This window comes from Bos javanicus, chromosome 15 (genome assembly GCF_032452875.1).
Source record: "Bos javanicus breed banteng chromosome 15, ARS-OSU_banteng_1.0, whole genome shotgun sequence".
In the NCBI taxonomy this organism is placed as follows: domain Eukaryota; kingdom Metazoa; phylum Chordata; class Mammalia; order Artiodactyla; family Bovidae; genus Bos; species Bos javanicus.
Window position 1 is genome coordinate 5,550,777 of NC_083882.1, and position 16,493 is coordinate 5,567,269.

Sequence of the window (16,493 nt, forward strand, 5' to 3'; positions counted from 1 at the left end):
GGGAAGGCTCAGAGTTGGCCGGAAGCATGAAGAAGACTCAACAGAGTCAAGCGCCCACTGGGGAAATGTGGGGCCGTCTGTTGGTCTCCACAGTGTTTGTAATTGGACAAGGAAACCACCTGGGGGCTGGCATCCTCCCCTTTTCTTCCTGGGGAAAGATCTGGTCCTAAAACCCAGAAATGGCTCCAAGGAAGGTCTGAGATTGGAGTAATGCTCATCACAGAAGAGCCATCTTCCAGGCCTGGTCCTAGATAAAGTAACCATTCTGTATCAACGAACTGAAGAGGACTCCTCTTGACTGGGGTTTTATATTTCTCTTGCAACTCAGTTTCATCTCATCTTTGCTCTGTCGCTCTGTGGGTACCAACAGCCTTGGCCATCTTTGAGGAAGTGCACAGTACTATTATTTGCTCTGACTATTCCACACGAAGATTCCAAATAAAGATGAAGCAAAAACTTTGGCAATTATTCTTGCCTTAGACAGATGAATGGCTATAGTCCGCCTAGTCCCTTGATTGCACCTGTCTGTATCCTGACCACTATGAACATAGATGTTCAGAATATATGTTCAGGGAGAGAGCAAGTACCATGGTGTGGAGTTCCTCGGGTGGCTAACTTCTGTCCCTCCACATCAGCGTGTCCGGTCTGTCTATGCTCTTATTATGTGGCTTTGGTTCAGGATGATCATGCTGTGCCTGCTGTCAACCATGTTCACTGCCCAGCTTTTCTTGTCAAAGAGGCCTGTATGCCTAACGCAGTGCAAGTAGGTCCCATTGTCCAGATTCCTGTCCTTGTAAAGGGAAAGGTCAGTGTTGATGATAACAGATGCCTGTTTAACTTCAGGTTATACATCTGTATAACAACAATAAGGGCATACATGTTGGTGGCCACCAGAACCTTCTCTTTACCATCTCAGGCACTCAGTTATGGCAGCCCTCTGCTCCACCATCATTTCACCACATTTCACCTGGTTGCCTTCTTTTGAGAGCCCTGCTGTCAGCCAGCCACGTGTTTTAGGGGACTGGCAGCAGATGGTAGCTTAAGCAACGGTGATGGCCCATGGAGGCTACACAAGGCCTGCAACTTCCATGTCCATTGCTGCACAGCATGTATTACTGCTGCACGATGTCCACTGTCTCCTCCTTCCGCTTCACTTGGATGTTTGATTCTGGGACAAATTTCCATAGAGTCTTCAACAGTATTAGGGGAAAGCAGCATCTGGCAGTTGCTGGGTAGCATCCTTTGGATGCAGGTGCTCTGATCTTAACAGTGGTAAGTAGCTATCATCATGTCAACTTCATCCAGATCAAACCTTGATCTTGGAGTCCATGAACTTGAGCTTGTAGTACCAGTCCAGAATTGTACCAGGGATAAGGTGCTCCCTGATCTCTGACCCTGGTGCCCAATTTATTGTCTTGAACAGCATAAGCTATCTTGAGTTCAGGGAAGATTTTTCCTTCTGCTCAATCACTTTTCCCATTTGAAAGACCAGCTTATAAGTCCAGGAGAGGCACAGACAGTGGGGCATCCAACTGCACGACTAACACAAAGGCAGCTGTTTTAGCTGCTCCAGACTAAGACAGGGCAACTAAGTTCTGCAGGGCTTCAGCAAATGTCAAAGGCAGCGTGTTCTCTTGCATTTTGGATGGATAGATGAAGCCCATGGTATAGACTCCTCACAAGACTTACTGAGTGTAGGGAGGAGTTTGGATCTTGTTGTAGGTTTTCACCTGGTTTGTGTTATCAGTAGAGTTGCTTCTGATCAGCTTGTTGAGTAAAGAGGACAACTCTGGCCTCTTTCTGTCCTTCATCTGTCTTCTCTGCATCAGCGTTGCTCTTGTTTCCTGCTTGTCCACTGCTAGGGCCCACAAGGAAGCCTTGAGTGGGATGCTGGTGCTGTGAACTCGCCAGCTCATACTGCCTGATAGCTATATGGGGACAACATAAATTGTTTTCCAACAGAAATGGGAGAATATTATCACACAACTACATTAGAATGAGTGCTGAGGAGGTTTCTCACCAAACATAGTTTGGTTTATATATGACACAGAAGTAGAGAATATGAACTGAACTGAGGATGGAAAATGAAAACCAACTAAACTCTCGAGAGCCAGTTGTCTGTTGTATTCATAATTTGCTAACTCATTCATTCAGAATGTTTTCAGAACATATGACCCTAGGTTCTATGGCAATTCAAAATGCGTTAAGGCATTGTATACCCCTATAAGAAATATAATCGAGTGATGTTGGATAGGGGAAGAAAAACCAAGGGCCCACCAGGCAGTAAGAAAGAAACACTGTAGGATGCAACTTGACATACTTTTACAACAGCTGAGACTGATAAACCTGCTCCCGACACCAAACCTACTGCCTGCATTTGCGTCCCTATTCTTTGACTTACATGCATGTTACTATGGATGAAATTTACACATTCCTGTTTAAGCCAAGCCCCTTCATGTAGTAAATCACATCTTTTCTTGCCTACACGAGGACAGGACTCTAGCAATTTTCACTGTGTACTGCATCATTACTTTTTAAAACAGCTTTATTGAGATATAATTCACATACCATATAATTTATCCATTTAAAGTATATAATTCAATTTTTTTGCATATTACATTATTAATTTTTTAAATTGTGGTAAGATATATATATATATATATATATATATATATATATATATATAAAACAAATTTGTCAATTTAACCATTCAACTCAATGGCAGTGACTATATTCACAATGTAGTGCAACCATCCTCAGTCTCTATTTCCATGAATTTCCATCACTTTAGACAGAAACTCTATAATTTTGAGGCAATAACTCTCATTTTTCTCCACTCTCAGCCCCTGGAAACCTCTAATCTATTTTTTGTTTCTATGAATTTGACATCTATTCTAGATGTTTCATAAAAAAGGGATTGCACAATGTCTGGCCTTTTGTGTCTTGCTAATAGCGCGATGTTTTCAAATTCATCCATGTTATAGCATGTATCAGAACTTCTGTTTTGTGACTGAACAATATTTTATTACATACATAAGCCACATTTTCTGTATCTGTTCATCTGTTGATGAACATTTGGGTTGTTTCTACCTTTTGGCTATTGTGAATGTTTGACTTCCTGTTTTTAATTATGTTGGGTAAATGCTTAGGAGTGGAATTACTGGATAGAATATGGTAATTCTATGTATAGCTTTTTGAGGAACCACCAAAATGTTTTCCATAGTAGGTGTACCATTTTACATTTCCATCAGAAATGCATGAGAGTTCCAATTTTTCTCCATCCTTGCTACTGCTACTGCTAAGTTGCTTCAGTCATGTCTGACTCTGTGTGACCCCATAGAAGGAAGCCTACCAGGCTCCCCTGTCCCTGGGATTCTCCAGGCAAGAACACTGGAGTAGGTTGCCATTTCCTTCTCCAATGCATGAAAGTGAAAAGTGAAAGTGAAGTCGCTCAGTCGCGTCTGACTCTTAGCGACCCCATGGACTGCAGCCTACCAGGCTTCGCCATCCATGGGATTTTCCAGGCAAGAGAACTAGAGTGGGATGCCATTGCCTTCTCCATCCTTGCTACTGCTGACACTTATTTTTTTATTTAATTGATTGTAACCATTTTAATAGCTACAAAGTGATTCTGCTTATATTTCTTTAATGACCAGCGATGTTTAGAATCTTTTCACGTACTTATTTCATGTTTTTATCTTTGGAGAAATGTCTACTCAAGTCCAATATTTTTCAGACTGGATTGTCTTTTTATTGTTGAGTTATATGAATTCTTTATATGTTTGAGATATTAAACTTTTATCAGATATATGATTTTAAATACTATCAACCTTTAGCTTTTTTTTTTCACTTTCTTGATAATACTTTGATGCAGAAAATTTTTTAATTTTGAAAAAATTAAATTTATTTTTTCCTTTTGTTGCTTCTGCTTTTAGTATCATATCTAAGAATCCATTACCAAATCCTAGGTCATGAAGATTTACTCCTGGTTTTGTCTAAGAATTTAATGATTTTTATGTCACTGATCAATTATAAATTAATTTTTGTATATGATGTGAAGTAGGAGGTTCAACTTTAATCTTTTGCATAGGGTAAGTCCAACGTCCCACAACATCTGTGAAGAGATTATTCATTGCCATTGAATATATTTGGCACTCTTGTCAAAAGTCAGTTGACCGTAGATGTATGGGTTTATTTCTGAACTCTCAATTCTTTTCCATTATGTCTAAACTTATGCCATAATCATGCTGCTGCAATTACTGTAGCTTTGTAACAAGTTTTGAAATTGGAAAGTGTGAGTGCTCCAATTTAGCTCTTTTTCAGTACTTTTTTTTTGCTCTTTGAGGCTTTTTTCCACATGAATTAAAGGAATGACTTTTTAATTTCTGAAAATTAGGCTGTAGGAATTTTGACAGGAATTGCATTGCATCTGTAGATCACTTTTAACAATATTAAATTTTGTACCATGAACATAGGATGCATTTTTGTTTATTTAGATCCTCTTATATTTCTTTCAGCAATATTTTCTGGTTTTCAGTGTATCACTCATCTCCTTGGTTAATTTATTCCCAAATATTTTACTGTTTTAGATGTAATTGTAAATGGAATTGCTTTCTTAATTCCTTTACAGATTATTGCTAGTATATATAAACACAACTGATTTTTTGTGCATTGATCTTATACCCTGAAGCTTTGCTATATTCCTTTATTGGTTCTACTAGCTTTCTTGTGGATTCTTTAGAATTTTATCTATATAGGATTGTGTTATATGTGAATAGAGACAATTTTACTTCTTTCCTTCCAGTTTGGATGTCTTCTACTTATTTAAATTTTTTCCTCTGGCTACAACTTCCATTACAACATTGAATGGCTGGTGAAAGAAGGCATCCTTATTTTGTTCATGACCTTAAAGGAGGAAAGCTTCTAGTCCTTCAAAACTATTTTTTTTCCTAAACTTATGGGTCTTTCATAAATGTGCTTTATCATATGGAGGAAGTTCTAGTCTATTCCTAATTCACTCCCCTTCACTTCTTATCATGAAAGGGGGTTGGAGTTTGTAAAATGCTATTTCTGTGTCAGTTGAGATGATCAGGTGGGTTTTTTTTTCTTTCATTCTATTAATGTGATATATTACATTGATTAATTTTCTTTTGTGGAACCACCATTGAACTCATGGAATAAATTTCATTTGGTCATGGTATACAATTCTTGTCATAGTCTGTTGGATTCAATTTCCTAGTATTCTCTTGAGGATCTTTGCATCTATATTCATCAAGGATATTGATCTGTAATTTTCTCTTTTTCTGATGTTTTTATCAGTGTTTCACACTAGATAAAGACTAAGGTAGTGCTGTTTTCATAGTACAAATTAGAATGTTTGATCTGTAATTTTCTCTTTTTCTGATGTTTTTATCAGTGTTTCACACTAGGTAAAGACTAAGGTAGTACTTTTTTCATAGTACAAATTAGGATGCTTTATCTCCTCTTCTACTCTTTGCAAGAATTTGAAAAATGTTGGAGTTAGTTCTTTTTCAAATGTCTGGTAGAATTCACCAATAAAGCTGTCTGGTCCTAGATTTTTCTTTGTTAGGAGATTTTTTGATTCCTGATTCAATCTCTTTACTTGTTATAAGTGTTGAGATTTTCTATTTCTTCTTGAATCAGTGTAGGTAGATAATTTGTGTGTTTGTAGGAACTGGTTCATTTTATTGAGGTTATCTAATTTGTTGGATTACAGTTGTTCACAGTAAAGGATAATGATCATTTTTATTTATGATGACTGACAGTAGTGTCCCCATTTCCATTTCTGATTTTGGATATATACTTCTCTTCTTTCTCAGGATGCTATTAATTTTCACTCCTTCTCCTCCCCTGCATCCTCTTCCTTCCCTCTTCAATCCTTCTCACCCCCTCTTGCTTGCCTTGTTCTCCCCATCTTCTTCTATTTGCTTTTCTTCCTCCCTTCCTTCCTTCCTTTATTTCCCCTTTTCTTCCTCCTCCTTTATTATTTCTATCAGAAGGCAAACATACTGTAGAGTAGTCCAGCTTCAAAATAAAACCCTCGCTCTTGCCTGGAGAATCCCAGGGATGGGGGAGCCTGGTGGGCTGCCACTTATGGGGTCGCACAGAGTCGGACATGACTGAAGCGACTTAGCAGCAACAGCAGCTCAGCAACTTTGCCTCAAGTCCAGATCTGCCTCAAGTCTCTGCTTTGCTCTACAACAGAAGCCCTTGAAAGAGTGATCTGTACCAGCTGTCTCCAGTTTCTTTCCACTAGTTCTCTCTTGAAGCCATTTCAATTAGGTTGTCAGTGAAGCATCTCTTGTCTGATTCCCTAACAACCTCCGCGTTTAGTCATAATTTGACTGGTCTACATTCAGTACTCTGAACTCTCCCCTAACTCCTTACCTTCTCAGTGATCTTCTTTGACCTCATCACTTTAAACACCACCGATACACAGGAGACTCCCAGGTGACGTATTTCTAGTTCTGACAACCTCTGTTTTGAACTCCAGGATAGTAAATCCAACTCTTTGCAACATCTCTATTTGTATGTTTAACGTCTCACACTTAATAAGCCCCAGTCTTTTTCTTCATATCTCCTCTTCCTGTGGTCTTCATTTCAGTAAATGCCAACCTCAGGTTTACAGTTATTCTTGCCAAAAAAATCTTCAAGCTGTTCTTGACTTTTTTTTTTTCCTTTCAGAATCTGCATCTAATCCATTAGCAAAATCTGTTTGTCTTTTTAAATATACAGAATATGACCTTTCTCCCCATCTGGACTGCTATCATCTTGATCCCAGTTATCATCATCTCCCCTTATTGTAATAGCCTCTTTATAAAATAATTGATTGGGCTGGATTGGGACCTTTGTTGCATCGTGCAGCATCTTTCACTGTGGCATTCTGACTCTCTAGTTGTGGTGTTCTGGCTTCAGTAGTTGTGGCGCGCAGGCTCAGGAGTGGCGGCTTAGTTGCTCCGTGGCTTGTGGGATGCTAGTCCTCAACCAAGGATTGAACCCTCCTCCCCTGTACTGCAAAGTGGATTCTTAACCCCCAGACCACCAGGAAGTCCCTGTAAATAGCTTCTTAACTGATATTCTTAACTGATACAGCTTTTGTGTTCTCCTCACTGAACCAGAGTGTTCTTTTTGAACACTGAGTTGATTTATTCCTTTGTTCAAAATCCTCCAGTTTGTCTTATCTCTCCTGAGTAAATGTTAAAGTCCTACAAAGCTTTATACAATCTGTCCTCTGTTAAATCTTTGGGTTTATTTCCTGCTACTCGCCACCTAGCCCACCAGCTGTAGCCCTCGAGTGTTCCTATGGTTCCTAGTGATTTTGGTGCTTGCCGTTCCTCTGCTGGAGGGCTCCATTTCTCACAGCCTTGGCTCATTCCTTCTATTCAGGAATGTGCAGCACCCACCCTCCTACCCCCCACCCCTTCCTGAACGCTCTGTGTGTTGTGCCTGCACTTTTTCTCTACAGAATTTGTCACCATCTGTCACGCTACTGTTGTTGTTCAGTGGTTCAGTCGTGTCTGACTCTTTGTGACCCCACAGACAGCAGCATGCCAGGCTTCCCTGTCCTTCACCATCTCCTGGAGTTTGCTCAGACTCATGTCCATTTGGTTGGTGATACCATCCAACCATCTCATCCTCTGTCATCCCCTTCTCCTCCTGCCTTCAATCCCTCCCAGCATCAAGGTCTTTTCTAGTGAGTAGGCTCTTTGCATCAGGTGGCCAAAGTATTGGAGCTTCAGCTTCAGCATCAGTCCTTCCAATGAATATTCAGGACTGATTCCCTTTAGGATGGACTGGTTTGGTGTCCTTGCAGCCCAAGGGACTCTCAAGAGTCTTCTCCAACACCACAGTTCAAAAGCATTAGTTCTTTGGAGTTCAGTCTTCTTTATAGTCCAACTCTCACATCTGTAGATGACTACTGGAAAAACCATAACGTTGACTAGATGGATCTTTTTTGACAATGTAATGTCTCTGCTTTTTAATATACTGTCTAGTTTTGTCATAGCTTTTCTTCCAAAGAGCAAGCATCTTTTAATTTCATGGCTGCCGTCACCATCTGCAGTGATTTTGGAGCCCCAGGAAAGAAAGTGTCACTGTTTCCATTGTTTCCCCATCTATTTGCCGTGAAGTGATGGGACCGCATGCCATGGTCTTAGTTTTTTGAAGGCTGAGTTTTAAGCCAGCTTTTTCACTCTCCTCTTTCACTTTCATCAAGAGGCTCTTTAGTTCCTTTTCACTTTCTGCCATAAGAGTGGTGTCATCTGCATAACTGAGGTTATTGCTATTTCTCCCAGCAATCTTGATTCCAGCTTGTGCTTCATCTGCATATAAGTTAAATAAGCAGGGTGACAATAAACAGCCTTGATGTACTCCTAGTCCATCATTCCATGTCTGGTTCTAACTGTTGCTTCTTGACCTCCATACAGGTTTCTCAGGAGGCAGGTGAGATAGTCTTGTATTCTCATCTCTTTAAGAATTTCCCAAAGTTTGTTGTGATCCACACTGTCAAAGGTTTTAGCATAGTCAATGAAGCAAATGTAGATGTTTTTCTGGAATTCTTTTGTGTTTTCTATGATCTAATGGATGTTGGCAATTTGATCTCTGGTTCCTCTGCCTTTTCTAAAACCAGCTTGAACATCTGGAAGTTCTCAGTTCACATACTGTTGAAGCCTAGCTTGGAGAATTTTGAGTATTAATTTACTAGCATGTGAAATAAGTACAATTGTGTGGTAGTCTGAACATTCTTTGGCATTGTCTTTCTTTGGGATTGGAATGAAAACTGACCTTTTCCAGTCCTGTGGCCACTGCTGAGTTTTGCAGATTTCCTGGCATATTGGGTGCAGCACTTTCACAGCATCATCTTTTAGGATTTGAAATAGCTCAGCTGGAATTCCATCACCTTCACTAGCTTTGTTCCTATTGATGCTTCCTAAAGCCCACTTGACTTTGCATTCCAGGATGTCTGGCTCTAGGTGAGTGATCACACCATCGTGGTTATCTGGATCATTAAGATCTTTTTTGTACAGTTCTTCTGTGTATTCTTGCCACCTCTTCTTAATATCTTCTGCTTCTGTTTGGTCCATATCATTTCTGTCCATTATTGTACTCATCTTTGCATGAAACATCCCATTGGTGTCTCTTTCTTGAAGAGATCTCTAGTCTTTCCCATTCTATTATTTTCCTCTTTTCCTTTGTATTGATTACTGAGTAAGGCTTTCTTATCTCTCCTTTGTATATTCTTCGGAACTCCTCATTCAGATGGATATATCATTCCTTTTTTCCTTTGCCTTTCACTTCTCTTCTTTTCTCAGCTATTTGTAAGCCTTCCTCAGACAACCATTTTGTCTTTTCGCATTTCTTTTTCTTGTAGATGGTTTTGATCACCACCTCCTGTACAATGTTATGAACCTCCGTCCATAGTTCTTCAGGCACTCTGTCTATCACATCTAATCCCTCAAATCTATTTGTCACTTCCACTGTATAATCATAAGGGATTTGATTTAGGTCATACCTGAATGGTCTAGTGGTTTTCCGTACATTCTTCAACTTAAGTCTGAATTTGGCAATAAGGAGTTCATGATCTAAGCCACAGTCAGCTACAGGTATTCTTTTTGCTGACTGTATAGAGCTTCTCCATCTTCAGTTGCAAAGAATATGCTCAATCTATTTTGGTATTGACCATCTGGTGATGTCCATGTGTAGAGTCTTCTCTTGTGTTGTTGGAAGAGGGTGTTTGCTATGACCAGTGCATTCTTTTGGCAAAACTCTGTTAGCCTTTGCCCTGCTTCATTTTGTACTCCAAGGCCAAATTTGCCTGTTACTCTAGGTATCTCTTGACTTTCTACTTTTGCATTCCAGTCCTCTATGATGAAAATGACATCTTTTTTGGGTGTTAGTTCTAAAAGGTCTTGTAGGTCATCAGAGAACTGTTCAACTTCAGCTTCTTGGCATTTGTGATTGGGGCATAGACTTGGATTGCTGTGATATTGAATGGTTTGCCTTGGAAATGAACAAAGATCGTTCATCATTGTTGAGAATGTACCCACGTACTGCATTTTGGACTCTTTTGTTGACTATGATGGCTACTCCATTTCTTCGAATGGGTTTTTCCCACAGCAATATATATAATGGGCTCCCCTTTTGGGTCAGCTGGTAAAGAACCCACCTGCAAGGTGGAAGACCTGGGTTTGATCCCTGGGTTGGGAAGATCTCCTGGAGAAGGGAAAGGCTACCCACTCCAGCATTCTGGCCTGGAGAATTCCATGGACTATATAGCCCTCATCTGAATTAAATTCACCCATTCTGGTCCATTTTAGTTCACTGATTCCTAAAATGTCAGTGACTCTTGCCATCTCCTTTTTAACCACTTCCCATTTACTTTGATTCATGGACCTAACATTCCAGGTTCCTGTGCATGCTATATACTTCACTTATTTGGCTGATTATTTACTGTTATCCTGACAGAAATTTGCACTCCAAGAAAGTAAGAATATCTGCTTTATTTTTGTTTCTGCTTCCATACCCACACCTTGAATAATACCTGGCAGAAGAAATAAACATCAGCAAATGACTAGAAATTACATCCTCATGACATAATCTTGTATATTCTCCTGTTGCCTTTAGTGATTTTCTATTCCCTGCTTTTCACATATGACTTTATTATTTATTATTGCCAACGCATTTATTCATTGCTCAAGTCAACCATTTTACAATAAAAAAATGAGGCCTTGGGGTTTAAGACACTCACTTAGAGTTATGGGCGGATTTGGTGACAGAGCCTCAAGTACAAGCTGAAGCTCTTGACATTCATCTTCCAGGTGGTCTGTGTGACTCTTTCTCAAACTGCTTGGCTTCTAACCTCAAAAGAGGAAAATTGTTTGGGTTTGGCAGTTCAGACTCAATGCTCTGGTCTGATTCCTCACCCTCTGTCTTCTTTCTGTATTGGAAGTGATATGTTTTTCCAGCCGCAAGTAACAGGCCCATCTTTATGTTTCTCAATGGAGCATGAAACCTCTTTATGTTCTGCTGGTTTTCAGGAACACTTAGGCAATGCTGGGATGTTAGGTCCCAGGTCACTTGGAATCACGGAACTGCCAGAGTGAACAGGAACAAGAGGTTCTCCCAAGCCAGCTTTTATAGCTGAGGCTCCTGAAGCCCAGAGTTAGGGTATGGGGAGGCAAGACGACACAGATTTGTATGACCAAAGTGGTTTCCGCATGTTAAGCTTCCTGCCAAGGGGGCGGTCCTAAGATGGTGGAGGAATAGGATGGGGAGACCACTTTCTCCCCAACAAATTCATCAAAAGAACATTTAAACGCTGAGTAAATTCCACAAAACAACTTCTGAATTCCGGCAGAGGACATCAGGCACCCAGAAAAGCAGCCCATTGTCTTTGAAAGGAGATAGGAAAAAATGTAAAAGGCAAAAAAAGAGACAAAAGAGGTAGGGATGGAGCTCCATCCCAGGAAGGGAGTCTTAAAAAGAGAGAAGTTTCCAAACACCAGGAAACACTCTCACTGCAAAATCTGTGCCGAGCCTTGGAAGCACAGAGGGCAACATAACAGGGAGGAAAAACAAATAAATAATTCAAACCCACAGATTACGAGCCCAGCGGTAACTCCCCCAGTGGAAAAGCAGCACAGACGCCTGCTCCCGCCACTAGCAAGCTGGGGCTGGGCAGGGAGGCTCAGGCTGCATTGCTTAGAGTGAGGACCGGGCCTGAATGCCCCGAGGGCGATCTGAGGGAACTAACTTGGGCTAGCAAACTAGACTGTGGGATAGCTACCACAGGAAAAGCCCTAACCTAAGACACCGCCAGGCCCGCGCACAGAACGAAGGACTGAACAGAACTAGCCGGCTGCAGACCATCCCCCTCCTGTGACAGGCAGCCAGGGCTGGAAGGGGGCAATCGCAGCCCCAGAGAGACATTATCTACCAAACTGCAAGCAGGCTTCTTTGCTAACAAAGATTTCTTGGGGTTCTGGACAGTCAACATCTGCCTGATAATGTGCACCAGTTGTACACCCAGAAAACCGAGCAGCAGGGATAGGGGAGGTGATAAGTCGCAGTGACCACGCTCGCCAAACACCTCATCACCTGAGCTGCTCAGACCTGGGAAGGACACAAAATGCAAGCGCAACCGAGTCTGCACCTCTGACAACTTCCCGAGTGCCTGAACCTGAGCAGCTTAGACGTGGGAGGTGCATGCAGCCCAGGGCAGGCCTCGGACGGTTTCTGGCGGAGCAACCTAGAGCCTGAGCAGTGTGGCCCGTGAGTGGGGGCAGGCCCAGTGTGGCTGAGACACTGCGAGCACACGCCAGTGTTATTTGTTTGCAGTGTCCCTCCCTCCCCACAGTGCGACTGAACAAGTAAGCCTAAAAACAGTGTCCACCACCGCCCCCCTTGTGTCAGGGCGGAAATCAGACACTGAAGAGACCAACAAAATAGAAGAAGCTGAAACAGAGGGAACTGCCATGGAAGTGACAGGTGCAATAGGTTAAAACCCTGTAGTTAGTACCGACTATGTAGGTAGGGGCCTATAGATCTTGAGAAATATAAGTCAGAACAAGGAACTATCCAAAAATGAACTGACCCCACACTGCCCACAACAACACCAGAGAAAGTCCTAGATATATTTTTATGATCATTCTTTTTTTTTTTTTAATTTTAATTAAAAAAAATTTTAAGTCCTCTATTACTCCTTTACAGAGAAGGCAATGGCACCCCACTCCAGTACTCTAGCCTGGAAAATCCCATGGACGGAAGAGTCTGGTAGGCTGCATCCATGGGGTCGCGAAGAGTCAGACACGACTGAGCGATTTCACTTTCACTTTTCACTTTCATGCACTGGAGACGGAAATGGCAGCCCACTCCAGTGTTCTTGCCTAGAGAACCCCAGGGACGGGGGAGCCTGATGGGCTGCCATCTATGGGGTCGCACAGAGTCGGACACGACTGAAGTGACTTAGCAGCAGCAGCAGCAGCGGCAGCAGCATTATTCCTTTAATTTTCATTTTTATAACCTACTATTACTTTGCCAAAAAAAGACCCTATTTTTTAAAGCAAACTTCATATATATTTTTTAAAATAATTTTTGTGACTTTTTTTTTCCTTCTTATTTTCTTTAATATTGTATTTTTGAAAATCCAACCTCTACTCTAGATTTTTAATCTTCGCTTTTTGGTATTTGTTATCAACTTTGTACCTTTAAGAACCCAATCTTCAGTACCCATTTTTACTTGGAAGTGAATTACTGGCTTGACTGCTCTCTCCCCCTTTGGACCCTCCTTTTTCTCCACCATGTCACCTCTGTCTCCTCCCTCCCCCTTCTCTTCTCTACCCAACTCTGTGAATCTCTGTGTGTTCCAGACAGTGAAGAACAGTTAGGGAACTGATTACTGGCTGGATCTGTCTCTCTCCTTTTGATTCCCCCCTTTTATCCTCCTGGCCACCTCTGTCTCCTTCCTCCCTCTTCTCTTCTCTGTATAACTCCGTGAACATCTCTGAGCGATCCAGACTGTGGAGCACACATAAGGAAGTGATAACTGACTAGCTTGCTCTCTCCTCTTTTGATTCCACCTCATCTCATTCGGGTCACCTCTAACTCCCTCCTCCCTCTTTTCTTCTCCATGTAACTCTGTGAACCTCTCTGGGTGTCCCTCACTGTGGAGAAACTTTTCATCTTTAACCTAGATGTTTTATCAACAGTGCTGCATAGAAGGAGAAGTCTTGAGACTACTGTAAAAATAAGACTGAAAACCAGAAGCAGGAGGCTTAAGTCCAAATCCTGAGAACACCAGAGAACTCCTGACTCCAGGGAACATTAATCTACAGGAGCTCATCGAACACCTCCATACCTACACTGAAACCAAGCACCACCCAAGGGCCAATAAGTTCCAGAGCAAGACATACCACACAAATTCTCCAGCAACACAGGTACACAGCCCTGAGCTTCAATATACAGGCTGCCCAAAGTTATTCCAAACCCATTGACATTTCATAACTCATTACTGGACACTTCATTGCACTCCAGAGAGAAGAAATCCAGCTCCACCCACCAGAACACCGACACAAGCTTCCCTAACCAAGAAACCTTGACAAGTCTCCCGTACAACCTCACCCACAGCAAGGAAACTCCACAATAAAGAAAACTCCACAACCTACCAAAATACAGAAAGGCCACCACAAACTCAACAATATAAACAAGATGAAGAGACAGAGGAATACCCAGCAGGTAAAGGAGCAGGATAAATGTCTACCAAACCAAACAAAAGAGGAAGAGATAGGGAATCTACCTGATAACGAATTCCAAATAATTATAGTGAAAATGATCCAAAACCTTGAAATCAAAATGGAATCACAGATAAATAGCCTGGAGACAAGGATTGAGAAGATGCAATAAAGGTTTAACAAGGACCTAGAAGAAATAAAAAGAGTCAATATATAATGAATAATGCAATAAATGAGATCAAAAACACTCTGGAGGCAACAAATAGTAGAATACTGGAGGCAGAAGATAGGATTAGTGAAGTAGAAGATAGAATGGTAGAAATTAATGAATCAGAGAGGAAAAAAGAAAAACCAATTAAAAGAAATGAGGACAATCTCAGAGGCCTCCAGGACAATATTAAACACCACAACATTCGAATCATAGGAGTCCCAGAAGAAGAAGACAAAAAGAAAGACCATGAAAAAATACTTGAGGAGATAATCGTTGAAAACTTCCCTATAATGGGGAAGGAAATAATCACCCAAGTCCAAGAAACCCAGAGAGTCCCAAACAGGATAAACCCAAGGTGAAACACCCCAAGACACATATTAATCAAATTAAAAAGGTCAAACACAAAGAACAAATATTAAAAGCAGCAAGGGAAAAACAACAAAGAACACACAAGGGGATTCCCATAAGGATAACAGCTGATCTTTCAATAGAAACTCTTCAGGCCAGGAGGGAATGGCAAGACATACTTAAAGTAATGAAAGAAAATAACCTACAGCCCAGATTACTGTACCCAGAAAGGATCTCATTCAAATATGAAGGAGAAATCAAAAGCTTTACAGACAAGCAAAAGCTGAGAGAATTCAGCACCACCAAACCAGCTCTCCAACAAATGCTAAAAGATCTTCTCTAGACAGGAAACACAAAAAAGGTGTATAAACTCAAACCCAAAACAATAAAGTAAATGGCAACTGGATCATACTTATCAATAATTACCTTAAACGTAAATGGGTTGAATGCCCTAACCAAAAGAGAAAGACTGGCTGAATGGATACAAAAACAAGATCCCTATATATGTTGTCTACAAGAGACCCACCTCAAAACAGGGGACACATACAGACTGAAAGTGAAGGGCTGGAAAAAGATATTCCAAGCAAATAGAGACCAAAAGAAAGCAGGAGTAGCAATACTCATATCAGATAAAATAGACTTTAAAACAAAGGCTGTGAAGAGAGACAAAGAAGGACACTACATAATGATCAAAGGATCAATCCAAGAAGAAGAGATCAGTTCAGTTCAGTTCAGTCGCTCAGTTGTGTCCGACTCTTTGTGACCCCATGAATCACAGCACGCCAGGCCTCCTTGTCCATAACCAACTCCCGGAGTTCACACAGACTCACGTCCATCGAGTCAGTGATGCCATCCTGCCATCTCATCCTCTGTCGTCCCCTTCTCCTCCTGCCCCCAATCCCTCCCAGCATCAGAGTCTTTTCCAATGAGTCAACTCTTCGCATGAGGTGGCCAAAGTACTGGAGTTTCAGCTTTCAGTTTCAGTTTTAGCATCATTCCTTCCAAAGAAATCCCAGGGCTGATCTCCTTCAGAATGGACTGGTTGGATCTCCTTGCAGTCCAAGGGACTCTCAAGAGTCTTCTCCAACACCACAGTTCAAAGGCATCAATTCTTCGGCACTCAGCCTTCTTCACAGTCCAACTCTCACATCCATACATGACCACAGGAAAAACCATAGCCTTGACTGGATGAACCTTTGTTGGCAAAGTAATGTCTCTGCTTTTGAATATGCTATCTAGGTTGGTCATAACTTTTCTTCCAAGGAGTAAGCATCTTTTAATTTCATGGCTGCAATCACCATCTGCGGTGATTTTTGAGCCCCCAAAAATGAAGTCTGCCCCTGTTTCCACTGTTTCCCCATCTATTTCCCATGAAGTGATGGGACCAGATGCCATGATCTTTGTTTTCTAAATGTTGAGCTTTAAGCCAACTTTTTCACTCTCCACTTTCACTTTCATCAAGAGGCTTTTTAGTTCCTCTTCACTTTCTGCCATAAGGGTGGTGTCATCTGCATATCTGAGGTTATTGATATTTCTCCCGGCAATCTTGATTCCAGCTTGTGTTTCTTCCAGCCCAGCATTTCTCATGATGTACTCTGCATATAAGTTAAATAAGCAGGGTGACAACATACAGCCTTGACGAACTCCTTTTCCTATTTGGAACCAGTCTGTTGTTCCATGTCCAC

General features: G+C 41.3%; 1 pseudogene; it reads right to left on the minus strand.

The window, feature by feature from the left end:
• Positions 1 to 607: 607 nt before the first annotated feature.
• LOC133261166 (ATP-dependent RNA helicase DDX19B-like) lies at positions 608 to 1,679 on the minus strand (annotated as a pseudogene).
• Between the last annotated feature and the right edge of the window lie 14,814 nt (positions 1,680 to 16,493).